This window comes from Cetorhinus maximus, chromosome 1 (genome assembly GCF_964194155.1).
Source record: "Cetorhinus maximus chromosome 1, sCetMax3.hap1.1, whole genome shotgun sequence".
In the NCBI taxonomy this organism is placed as follows: domain Eukaryota; kingdom Metazoa; phylum Chordata; class Chondrichthyes; order Lamniformes; family Cetorhinidae; genus Cetorhinus; species Cetorhinus maximus.
In genome coordinates, this window is record NC_135879.1 from 209,240,020 (window position 1) to 209,253,916 (window position 13,897).

The 13,897-nt window shown below is 44.0% G+C and overlaps 1 protein-coding gene across 1 annotated transcript in view; it reads right to left on the minus strand.

Moving 5' to 3' along the window:
* dcc (DCC netrin 1 receptor) overlaps positions 1–13,897 on the minus strand; it is a gene marked incomplete at its 5' end in the record, with an annotated part of 921,129 nt that overhangs the window by 656,687 nt on the left and 250,545 nt on the right. The window lies entirely within an intron of this gene.

Consider the following 13,897-nt stretch of genomic DNA (forward strand, 5'->3'; position numbering starts at 1 on the left):
GGGCCTTCATGGATGACCTCAGCCAGTACAGGAATTGAACCCTCACTGTTGGCAACACTCACCAGCCATCCAGCCAACTGAGCTAACCAACCCCCAGCAGATTCACAAAAGCCTCAGGCAATTCAGGGAGAAAAAATTGGTGAATATCTCTCAAAGCTCATTACAGTAACCATGAGCTACCAACCCTAGTCCCATTTAATTTAAGCAAGTTTCTTAGTTTAGTAAACTAAAAATAATCAATTTAGTCAATTGTTGGAGAGAGCAGAAGGTATCCAATTAGTTTTAAAACAAAAACAGAATTACCTGGAAAAACTCAGCAGGTCTGGCAGCATCGGCGGAGAAGAAATCAGTTAACGTTTTGAGCCTTCATGGCCCTTTGGCAGAACTGAAGCATAGTTAGGAGAAGGGTGAAATATAAACTGGTTTAAGGTGGGGTGGGGGGGGTGGGGGGGGTGCGGAGAGAGACGTTGAGGGTGTGGTGATTGTGGAGATGAGCAGATAATCAAAAGATGTCACAGACAAAAGGGTCAAAGAGGTGTTGAAGGTGGTGATATTTGTCTAAGAAAAGTGCTAATTAAGAATGGAAGACAGGATACTCAAAGTACAGCTCTAGTGGGGGTGGGGTGGAAAGAATAACAAGGTTTTAGTTTTAGATTTAAAAATAATGGAAATAGGTGGGGAAAGAAGAATCTATATAAATTATTGAAATAAAGGGGGGGAGGGAGAAACGGGGTGGGGATGGGGGGAGGGGGAGTTTAAGATCTAAAGTTGTTGAATTCAATATTCAGCCCGGAAGGCTGTAAAGTGCCTAGTCGGAAGATGAGGTGCTGTTCCTCCTATTTGCGTTGGGCTTCACTGGAACAATGCAGCAAGCCAAGGACAGACATGTGGGCAAGAGAACAGGGTGGAGTGTTAAAATGGCAAGCGACAGGGAGGTTTGGGTCTTTCTTGCGGACAGACCGCAGGTATTCCGCAAAACGGTCACCCAGTTTGCGTTTGGTCTCTCCAATGTAGAGGAGACCGCATTGGGAGCAACGAATGCAGTAGACTAAGTTAGGGGAAATGCAAGTGAAATGCTGCTTCATTTGAAAGGAGTGTTTGGGCCCTTGGACGGTGAGGAGAGAGGAAGTGAAGGGGCAGGTGTTGCATCTTCTGCGTGGGCATGGGGAGGTGCCATAAATGGGGGTTGAGGAGTAGGGGGTGATGGAGGAGTGGACCAGGGTGTCCCGGAGGGAACGGTCCCTACGGAATGCCGTCAGGGGGGGTGAAAGGAAGATGTGTTTGGTGGTGGCATCATGCTGGAGTTGGCGGAAATGGCGGAGGATGATCCTTTGAATGCGGAGGCTGGTGGGGTGATAAGTGAGGACAAGGGGGACCCTATCATGTTTCTGGGCAGGAGGAGAAGGCGTGAGGGAGGATGCGCGGGATATGGGCCGGACACGGTTGAGGGCCCTGTCAATGACCGTGGATGGAAAACCTCGGTTAAGGAAGAAGGAGGACATGTCAGAGGAGCTGTTTTTGAAGGTAGCGTCATCAGAACAGATGCGACGGAGGCGAAGGAACTGAGAGAATGGGATGGAGTCTTTACAAGAAGCGGGGTGTGAGGAGCTGTAGTCGAGGTAGCTGTGGGAGTCGGTAGGCTTGTAATGGATATTGGTGGACAGTCTATCATCAGAAATTGAGACAGAGAGGTCAAGGAAGGGAAGAGAAGTGTCAGAGATGGACCATGTGAAGATGATGGAGGGGTGGAGATTGGAAGCAAAATTAATAAATTTTTCCAGGTCCCGACGAGAGCATGAAGCAGCACCGAAGTAATCATCGATGTACCGGAGAAAGAGTTGTGGGAGGGGGCCGGAGTAGGACTGGAACAAGGAATGTTCCACATACCCCATAAAGAGACAGGCATAGCTGGGGCCCATGCGGGTACCCATAGCCACACCTTTTATTTGGAGGAAGTGAGAGGAGTTAAAGGAGAAATTGTTCAATGTGAGAACAAGTTCAGCCAGACGGAGGAGAGTAGTGGTGGATGGGGATTGTTGGGGCCTCTGTTCAAGGAAGAAGCTAAGGGCCCTCAGACCATCCTGGTGGGGGATGGAGGTGTAGAGGGATTGGACATCCATGGTGAAGAGGAAGCGGTTGGGGCCAGGGAACTGGAAATTGTTGATGTGACGTAAGGTGTCAGAGGAATCACGGATGTAGGTGGGAAGGGACTGGACAAGGGGAGAGAGAAGGGAGTCAAGATAACGAGAAATGAGTTCCGTGGCGCAGGAACAGGCTAACACGATCGGTCTGCCAGGACAGTTCTGTTTGTGAATTTTGGGTAGGAGGTAGAAGCGGGCCGTCTTAGCGTTTTAGCTTTTTGTTTTTATCCAATTAGTTTTAGCTGTGCTGCAGGTTCTTGCTTAAATTAAATGAGACTAAGCTTTGTAGCTCATGGCCACTATAATATCCTGGAACTCATCTCAAGAGCTTTGGGAGATATTTACCAAATTTTTCTCCCTGAATTGCCTTAGGCTTTTGTAGCTTAGTGAGCTAAAAATAATCAATTGTCAATTGTTGGAGAGAGAAGAAGGTATCTAATTAGTTTTAGCCATGTTGCAGGTTCTCAGTCATATATGGTAATGGCATTGTAAGTCACCTATGAACCAGTACATTTTTTATTCATTCATGGGATTGAGGAGTCACTGCCTAGGACAGCATTTATTGCCCATCCCTAATTGGGAATTGAGTGACCATTTCAAAGGGCATTTAAGTGTCAACCACATTCCTGTGATGGAATACTCTAGCTTGCCTGGATGAGTACAGCTCCAACAACACTCAAGAAGCTTGACCATCCAGGACAAAGCAGCCTGCTTGATTGGCACCCCATCCACCACCTTAAACATTCACTCCACCCAAGGCACAGTGGTAGCAGTGTGTACCATCTACAAGATGCACTGTAAAAACTAACCAAGGATCCTTCAACAGCACCTTCCAAACCCATGACTCCCCACCGCCTAGAAGGGCAAGGCAGTAGATGCATGTATCACACACCATCCTGACTTAATTGGACTACATCACCATTCCTTCACCATCGATGGGTCAATATCCTGGAACTCTGTTCCTAACAGCACTGCAGGTCTTCCTACAACACAAGGACTGCAGGGGTAACAAGGCAGCACACCACACTTTCTCAAGGGCAAATGGAATGGGCAATAAATGCTGGCCTAGCCAGTGACATCCACACCCCAGTACAATGAACATAGTTACTTTGTCTCTAAATTGAACTTCTTAACTCTAATTTCCTTTGACATCCATTTGACTTACACCTCCAAAAAACTCAAATCAGCTACTTATTCGAAATTGGAAGATTAACCACTAGGTCTGAGTTCTGTTTTAAAGAGTTGTATAAGGGATGACATTTCTTAGACCTTCCGCTCACTTCCAGAAAGGGTGCCCCTTCAAATCTCCACCAACCACCCCATGCTTGTAGACTCCCTATTCAATATAGGCATTGCTAGCAATTTAAGCATATCCACCTCAGGATACAACACTCCTGGTTCAAGCATTCTTTAACGCTGGAGTCTTGTATCTATGAACTCTCTCTCTCTCTCTCTTTTCTCAGCTTGGCTATCACAGAAATCTGAGTCACTGTTAGTAGGGTCCTTCTGAAAAAAAACCCTTTTAACCAGCACACCCAGAATTTCAACTGAAGCTGCTGGAAAAAGATGTTTCCTGCTATGCAGCCAGATTGTTCTAAAACTAAACCCAAACTGCTTGAACACAGAGCCACACCCAGGGACATACTCACCCCTTTTTACCTTTTCTTCATTGTTATCTCCCAGGCAACTTGGTCAGGAATACATCCATTCCTTGGCTGGGATTTTCTGGTCCCACCAGCAATGGGCATTGTCAGGGCGGGACAGGAAAATTTGGAGACCAACAAAAAAATCAATTGACTTTTGGCCGCTCTTCAAATTTTCCTGTCCCGCCCGTGATGATGCCTGCCATTGCTAGGACCGTAAAATCCTGTCCCTTGTTCCTCCAAAATATATTACCTCATACTTCTCCACATTCAAGTGCGCTGACATGTTTTTGCTCTTCTGTTAAGTCAAATTCTTCCTAAAGTTCTTTTACAGTCCCTATCACTTGTGCCAAACTGTTGATTTTGCGTCCTCAGCAAAGTTTAACAGTAAGCACAAGTCCAAATCATACATCGAGACCAAAGGTGCATGTTACGATCTACTCTCTGTCCCTCTTCAATTCAGGTAATATCCATTTACCCAAGCCGTTTCATTCCTATCCATCAACCAACTTTCTAATATGCTACATTTTGTCTTATACCATACACCTGAATTTTTGTGACTAGTCTCCTATGTGAACTTCATTGAACCCCTTCTGAAAATTAGTATACACTATAACCATTGCATTCACATTATCCACAAAGGCAGCTACTTCTTTAAAATACTCTATTGAATTTTTCAAATGCAACTTGCCTTTATCAAATTCATGCTGGCTATCCTAGTTTAACCTTGCATCTGTAAACAACATTAATGTGACGATGAATTATGAATTCTGAGTGGTTGGGTGGGGGTGGGGGGGGTTGGAGTTTTAATGATAGGTAGATTAAAATTTCAAAAATCTGAAACCTGAACCAAACCTGCCTTTAAAACATTCATTTCAGTTTCAATGGAAGCAAGTGACTAACCTGCTCTTGAGAGGTGTTTAAATATGTTAATGAAGCTACTTGCCTGAAATTTGAACAGACGTTTAGATTTAACAGCTAAGGGCTGAGTTTCCCAGCACTCAGAAAACTGCAGTAATTATGGTTTTATATAGTGTGTAATATACCTTTAAAAGTAATACTTGTTAGGAAAGATCACCTGATCTGTAGAAGTAACCAATAGGAGAGTAGCGCGGGCTACCACAGCAAACAGTGTAGAGATAGAGTTGGAGTTGAAAGCACACATGTAGTTGCTGCTGAGTATATTGCAAATAAACTTAATGTTTCCACTTAAGAAGTGTCTGCAGTTCAAGTTCAACTCTATTATTAATAGTACAACTCAGCTACCATACAACAAACTGGCAAGAAGGATAAAACAGGTTTGAACAGAAGAAATCAAGTTAAAAAGAGATCGGCACTGTACCTCGCCCAGTATTTGTAAGTAGCAAGCTCCATTAGAATTGAAGAAGTTATCTCCTCTCAAAACACCACAATTTGGGAGAATTGATCCTTTTGAACCAGCCACAGACGATTGGTCTCAATACTTAGAACGCCTCATGTTATTTTTTCAAGCGAATGAGGGTACGGACGAAAAGAAGAGGAGAGCAATCCTCTTAAGCAAAACCTATGGTTTTATTCAATGTTTGATGGCACCCAATGCCCCAGATTCGAAGAATTTTGATGAATTGGTGGACCTCGTGAAGGGTGACTTTTAACCCAAGCCCTCGATCACGATGCAGAGGTTCAGGTTTAATTTGCGAAATAGAGCTGCAGGCAAGCCAATTGCATGCTACGTGGCAAATTTGGAGCAGCTAATGGAACATTGTGGATTTGGTATGACTCTGAACAACATGCTCAGAGGTCGTTTAGTGTGAGGTGCATAAGAGGACACAAGTAAGAAAAGATTTTGTCCAAAGTGAATCTGGATTTCAAGAAGGCACTAGAGATAGCACTGGCCATGGAATGCACTATAAGAGATTCACAAGCACTACAGGGTGCGCAAAATGGCACCGTCCTCCACATCAGGCGGGAAACTTCACGCGAAAGTGGTGTGAAAAGTGAGACTCTGCTGAGAAGCAGGAAACAGCCCCCGCTAACTGAAGTATAAAGAAAAATAACTTAGCAGCGAGATCGAACAATAATTTTAATAGACATGGAAACAATCAGTCTTTTAGCGATTGGCAGTTTTAAAAATCGAATGGTACTACTGTCAGAGAAATGGACATATGTTGAGGCAGTACAAGGAAAAATTCAAACAGGCCTGTAAACAAAAGAAGAAGCCCAATGAAATTTAAAATGTAGATGAGCATCAAACAACAAATTCTGACATTTACTCATTGTTTAATCTGAAAGTTGGAAAGGCAGAACCAATATTTGTCACAGTGAAAGTATATGACAAACCTGTTAAAATAGAAGTAGACATGGGAGCTTCCACTACTGTAATTGGGGAACATACTTACAGATATTTGAATTATGGTGAACATCAATTAAGCTTAGAACGAACAGCTGCCAAGCTAAAAACCGTATACAGGTGAAGACATTCAAGTAAAAGGCAGAAGCAGAGTAACTGTCCATTATGGAAGCCAATCGGCAAAGCTACCAGTGTTGGTATTGAGAGGCAGAGGACCAAGCCTTCTCGGGAGAAATTGGCTCAAGGAAATCAACCGTGATTGGCCACTGAGATTCCAAAAGGAAGCTACAAGCGTTCCTGTGTTCAAGAAGGAGTGTGTAAGGACCCAAAAACCTGAAGAAATGCAGACTGTCTTAAGCCAAAACCTGGCAGAACAGCAGAAGAAACCAAAAGAGACCCTGCTTGCTGATAGAGTTCAAGACATGGTGAGCAACCTTCGCAGGGAAAAAGAAAACCTGTTCAAAGACCCTACAAGATTCCCTCAGGTCAAAGCTTGTAGCTCTGGAAAAGTATGAAGAGAAACAGAAAGAATTCAGCACTTCTCTGAACAAACTGACAGATGAGTTGGCAGAGAATACTCAACAATGTTCAATTTTCCATGAGGCAGCAAACAAAAAAGAGACAGAAGAGCTGAAGAATCAGCTAAATGAAGCCAAAGAGGCTTTGGAAGCAAAAGTCACAGAATTTCCCAAGAAGCAGACAGATAACCAAATTTTGGGAGACTCAACCACTGAGCTCAGAGAAGTTGAGCTTTCTGAGAGAAGTCTGGCCAATAGTGAAGTCAAAAAGAAGGCCAATATTAAAGTCTGCGCTAGAAAGAAGAAGGCACGTAGAAAGAAGATACAGAAATAGTAATAGGGCTTTAATTCTGGCAGCATACGTATACACTTTTTTATTTAGGCCAGGCAATCAAATCACAGTCCTTAGTCGTTTGCCTTTACAAGAAAATGATGAGCATGTCCTAGTTCCACAGGAACTTGTTTTACTGTTAAATTTCTTAGATCCCTCACAGGTATGCGCTCGACAGATCAGAGACTGGACAAGTCAGGACCCAGTTCTATCTCAAGTACGAGGACAAGTGCTACATGGTTGGTCACAGGAGCCCATATCTGGTGAAATGAAACCGTACTTCAACAGAAGACACAAAATAACCAGTCAGGATGGCATCTTATTGTGGGGTGCGCAAGTGATGGTTCCTCCAGAGGGAAGGGAGCCACTGTTAGTTCATCTACACAGTGCCCATCAGGATTTTCCCAAATGAAGACCATAGCACGCAGCTATCTATGGTGGCCAGGGATGAATGGTGAAATAGTTTAGTAAAGCACTGTGTGCAATGTCAGCAACTGCAAAAGTTGCCAGTGACAGCTCCATTACACCCATGGGAGTGGCCAGGTAGACCCTGGGTGTGGTTACACATTGACTACATTGGACCTTTCCTGGGAACAATGTTTCTGCTCATTGTCGATGCCCATTCAAAATGTTTGGACGTATATGAGGTGAAGTCACCAACTTCAGGCGCTATAATTGAGAAACTACATCAGAGTTTTGCCATTCACGAGCCACCAGAAGTAGTCATTTCTGATAACGGCACGGCATTTATAAGTGCTGAGCTTCAACGGTTTATCAGCCTCAACAGTGTGCACCGTGCCACCCTGCCTCAAACGGACTGGCCAAAAGGGCGGTTCAAACATTCAAGATGGGTATGAGAAAGCTAATTGGTGATTCCTTGACAACCAAGCTAGCACGCTTTCTTTTTCATTACAGGACTACCCCTCACATAACAACAGGTGTCACACCTGCGGAGCTATTGTTGAAACGCCATCTCAGGACGAGATTGAGCTTAATAATGCTGAATTTACAGGGGAATGTGGGAAGGAGCCAGGGAAGCCAGAAAACTTGACCCGAATGGCATGGTCGCGAGAGGAAATTTACTGTGGGAGAGCCAGCATATGTGAAAATCTTCGGGGAAGAGCCAAAGTAGTTACCAAGTGAAATAAATGCGGTGACTGGACCTCTGTCTTACCACATGGAGGTGGAAGGCCAGATCATCCATAAACTTGTGCACCACTTAAGGAAGAGAGAGACAAATCATCAAGAGATGGTCCACCAGTGACCATGACCAGGTCCGCATTTCCTGTTGTAGATACTCAACCCAGGACTGACATGTCTGATATTCCTGCAAGAATTGAAGGTACAGAACTGCAAGTGCCCACTGAAGCACCTGATGTTCAGGCAACTCCAGAAAAGAAGGTTCCTGACAAAGAATCTGAAGTTGTGGAGCTGCGACGTTCCACACATACCAGGAAACCACCTGAAAGGCTGAACTTGTAAATTCCTTACCCACTGTAAATATTATGTTGCCTTGAAAAATATGTACTTGTAAATATAATATGTATAGCCGAGTTAAAGGGGGAGGAATGTAGTAATTATGATTTTATTTAGTGTGTAATGTACCTTTAAGAATAATGCTTGTTAGGAAAGATCACATGATCTGTAGTAGCCAATAGGAGAGTAGCGTGGGCTACCTCAGCAGACAGTATAGAGTTAGAGTTGGAGTTGAAAGCACACGTGTAGTTTCTGCTGAGTACATTGTAGATAAACTTAATGTTTCTACTTAAGAAGTGCCTACAGTTCAACCCTATTACTGATGGTACAACTCAGCCACCCTACAACAGAAACCTAGCAGCTGAACGGAGATGAAAACCTTCAGATCTTTCAGGTAAGTGCTTTTCTGCACTGCTTGTGGGCCAGGAAGACTGGAGTGCTTCCCCCTGGCCCCAGATACAAACCTGCTTCCTTCTCCACAATCGGCCTGTTATTCCATCTCCTCGCAGTCTTCATGCAACCTGGTGATTGCTTCAACCTGCTGACTACCTCCCCAACCCGATTTCTCTTCAACAGTGTCCCCACAATCTCCTCCCACGCAGCCCAGCCCCCCTTCAACATGCCGACTTTTGATGATTGTGACTGCCACCCAACCTCTGAGCTCCACTCGACCCACAATTCAGTCCATATCCCAATGACCTCTGTCCAACCCGTGCTCCTGCTCCCACCAACCCACAATCTCTCTTTCCCTACCTCCCTCAGCAGATGTGGTCTTCCGGCATTTCCCCCTTTTCACCGCCCAGACAACTCTCTAGCCTCTCATCTGGCTGGCTGCTGAGTGGGAAATGTAGAAAATCAATTCAAATGAGGTCCTATTGTTAAATTTGGCAGGACATCTGCAGTACAAATGGTTTATTTGGTTTATTTGGACTTTCAGAAGGCTTTCGACAAAGTCCCACATAAGAGATTAGCATGTAAAATTAAAGCGTATGGGATTGGGGGTAGTGTATTGAGATGGAGAGAAAACTGGTTGGCAGACAGGAAACAAAGAGTAGGAATAAACGGATCTTCTTCTGAATGGCAGGCAGTGACTAGTGGGGTACCGCAGGGATCGGTGCTGGGATCCCAGCCATTCACAATATATATTAATGATTTAGTTGAGGGAACTAAATGTAATATCTCCAAATTTGCAGATGACACAAAGCTGGGTGGGAGGGTGAGCTGTGAGGAGGATGCAGAGATGCTTCAGTATGATTTGGACAAGCTGAGTGAGTGGGCAAATGCATGGCAGATGCAGTATAATGTGAATAAATGTGAAGTTATCCACTTTGGTAGCAAAAACAGGAAGGCAGATTATTATCTGAATAGCTACAAATTGAGAGGGGAATGTGCAACGAGACCTGGGTGTCCTTGTACACCAGTCGCTGAAGGTAAGCATGCAGGTGCAGCAGGCGGTAAAGAAGGCAAACGGTATGTTGGCCTTCACAACCAGAGGATTCAAGTATAGGAACAGGGATGTCTTGCTGCAATTATAGAGGGCCTTGGTGAGATCACATCTGGAATATTGTGTGCAGTTTTGGTCTCCTTATCTGAGGAAGGATGTTTTTGCTATAGAGGGAGTGCAGCGAAGGTTTACCAGACTGATTCCTGGGATGGCGGGACTGACATATGAGGGGGGATTGAGTCGGTTAGGATTATATTTGCTGGAGGTCAGAAGAATGAGGGGGATCTCATAGAAACCTATAAAATTCTAACAGGACTAGACAGGGTAGATGCTGGAAGGATGTTTCCGATGGTGGGGGAGTCCATAACCAGGGGTCACAGTCTAAGGATACAGGATTTAGGACTGAGATGAGGAGAAATTTCTTCACCCAGAGAGTGGTGAGCCTGTGGAATTCGCTGCCACAGAAAGTAGTTGAGGCCAAAACATTGTATGTTTTCAAGAATGAGTTAGATATAGCTCTTGGGGTGAAAGGGATCAAAGGATACGGGGAGAAAGCGGGAGCAGGCTATTGAGTTGGATGATCAGCTATGATCATAATGCATGGCGGAGCAGACTCGAAGGGCTGAATGGCCTACTCCTGCTCCTATTTTCTATGTTTCTATGTTTACCCACATTTCTGGGTTTCCTGGCCAGCACAACCCCCACCCTCACTACTCCCTAACTGCCTCTTCATAAATCTCAGGGCCTAAGAATTGCTCTCAACTAAGATTAGGCTTTATTCTTCTCTGCTTTCTTAAACAAAGCTGACAAACCGCAGACCTCCCTCTCCTCTCCCTCCCGTACTGTATCCCAGCTTCTCTGAATTCTATAGTCAAAACAACTACATCTTCAGCTCTTATCTAAAGGAGCTATTCATTCCAAGGGCCAATGCTTTGCTAGCTATCTGGTTCGCACATGCAATACCCTGGGAAAACAAGGGTCTTCCAATTTCTGGTTCCACTTTAGGCGGATTAATTTTCAACCTAAGGATTTTAAATCAATGTGCAATATTTAAATTAATTAATTATCTTACATTGGCATCGCCTAATGCCTCTCAAAATTGGAAAGTTGTGGGTGAAATGATAACCCACCAGCACAGATGGGAGAGAAGCAAAGGTGGGGTTAAAATTCTTAAATAAGAAACCCAACCTAACTTGTTTCCAATGCAACTTCAGTTTTGATAGGGTTGAGCTGAACAACAAGTGACTAACTTGTGTTGCAGGGGTGGGCCCCTAATTTTAATATTTTAACGTGGTTAAGTGCTTCACATCTTAGCTGCACGTCAAACTTAACACCTGCAGGCTGGGTTTCCCAAGCTCAGGAAACCTGATAGCTGAAGAAGGCATGACAGGCCAGATCCATTCCTCCTTTCTCACTGCCCCTTGGCTCTGACCTAACATTCTCGCCAATAGCCACCCCAGCTCTTGATCTGGTTTGCCAGCCAGGAAACAGTTTTCAAAAGTTTCAATCTGGCCCTGCTGTTAAATTGGGCCAAACCTCCAGAAAAACCCATTTTCTTGGTTTCCGGGCCACCACATCAGCCTCCTGTGCCCTCCACATTAATATCCGTGCTCACACCTCCATTGGTTATTATTTTCTCTCAATAGAAATGCGTTCAACTCCATTGGTTCAGCTCCTTAAGATCCTAAATTTGAGTATTGCTGAAAAAAAGAGACTTTTTGACGAAGCTTTTCATCTTGTACTCATCAGGACAATTCATAAGGAAATGCCAATGTCAGGGGAAACGACATATTTATACTGTATGAGGAGGTGTTGTTTTCCCCTGACATTAGCATTTTCTTGTGAATTGTCCTGATGAGTGCAAGGCAAAAGGCTTCGACCAAAAAAGTTTTGTTTTTCCCAGCAATACTCAAGTTCTCTACTACCAAATGACCATTAATCCTAAATTTCTTGTTTTGCCATTGTTGCCTGATGTGGCTGTGAGAGTTTCATAATCAATGGGGAGAGGGCAGGAAATTGGAGTTGAGGCCAAAATAAGATCAGCCATGATCGTAACGAATGGCGGGGCAGGCTCGAGGGGCTGAATTGCCTACTCCTGCTCCTAGTTCTTATGTTCTTATGTTCTTATGTAAGAGCCTGTTTTCACTTAATGTCCCATACTCACATGGTCACACATACACGATGAACATTCATACAACGTAGTAAGAAAAACAAACCTTATATGAGTCACCACCTTCACAAGAGGAGAGTGAAAAAACATTACACCATTAATCTTACCAAAAAAAGGTTAATGTAGGAAATTTTAATCCATTAAAACAGGTGGAAGAGGGTTGGGTGGGGGGACAACAAAAATGTAAAAATACGTAACATGACCCCCAACCTGCTGCATTTGCACCTACTGTTTTTTCTATGGTGGCGGGTTTCATGAGCATGTCTTAGAGACAGGACATGTCATTATAACATTGGAATTATACTCCCACAGTGCTGCAGAGGAACTGAATTAAATTTAACAGTCGGCAGCTGGATCTCCTAGAGTCAGGTAAGCCTAAACCTAAATGGAGACGTAAGCAGTTGGGGAAAGCAGTTAAATGCTTTTTAGAGAATGAGGAGCTTAAGGAGGTTTTCTGCCACAGTTAGTTTTCCTCCCCTCCAAACCCTTGATCCCAAGCCTTATGACCAGAAATCTTTGCCTCTCTCCCAATTGACAGCCTGACATCCCCCTCAAAGGATTTCAAAGGGAATGGAGTATAAAAATAGGGAAGTCTTGCTAAAACTGTACAAGGCACTAGTTAGACCACACCTAGAATACTGTGAACAGTTTTGGTTCCCTTATCTAAGGAAAGATATACTGGCATTGGAGGCAGTCCAGAGAACGTTCACTAAGTTGATCCTGGGTCTGAAGGGATTTTCTTATGAGGAGAGGTTGAGTAGTTTGGGCCTGTATTCATTGGAGTTTAGAAGAATGAGAAGCGATCTTATTGAAACATATAAGATTCTTAGGAGGCTTGACAGGGTAGATGCTGAGAGGTTGTTTCCTCCTTGTGGGAGAGTCTAGGACCAGAGGGCATAATCTCAGAGTAAGGGGTTGCCCATTTAAAACAGAGATGAGGAGGAATTTCTTCTGTGGAATTCTTTGCCACTGAGGGTTGTGGAGGCTAGGTTGTTAAGTATATTCGAGGCTGAGATAGACAGATTTTTAATCAGTAGGGAAGTCAAGGGTTATGGGGAGAAGGCAGGAAAGTTGAGGTTGGCCATGGTCTCGTTGAATGGCAGAGCGGACTCAATGGGCCGAATGGCCTACTTCTGCTCCTACGTCTTATGGTCTTTTGGCTCTCATGTTCCGCACTCTTTTCCAATCTCTGTACCGACTCTGCTCGACTGGCAGGGACCATCTCCAACACCCTGTCAATCTGGCTGGCTGCTAGGAAGGAACTGAAATTAAAAAATGATAACCATGTCCTGCTGTTAAATTCAGCAGGATCACTGTCTTCTCAGGATTTCCGGCTTTCTCCCCCATAAAAACAGTTTTCATCTTCCCCTACCCCAGTAAATATCAGGGCCAATTAAGCTCCGTTGACATTCCAAATAATGCACTGTGGTAAAATCACAGTACCAGTGCTTCTTAACTTCCTTGGCTTCAGGTACATTATACATCTCTCAAAACAATATCTAAAATGTATGAATAATGATCATGGAAACGGGATTCAGAATTCTTTTAAGTTTAAAACAGAAGGCATTCTGCAAAGATAAGTTATTTAAGGTAGCCAAGCGTTCATCACAATTCTTTCTACTCTCCTCCAGTTGATTCTCAGTATCACTGTGGAGCAGTATTCACCGCCTGCTGGCAGAAATAGAAGCAGTGCTGACAGCCAAGAAACAGGCTATTCTTTCCCTTTGGTGTCCTGTTCTTGCTATTGAAATTCTTACTCAGTACAAATATGCATAGGGTGCAGCACAAACAACTGTGAAATATGATTTGGGTAGCCACAGATGAGTTACGGCTAGTCTCACGAGG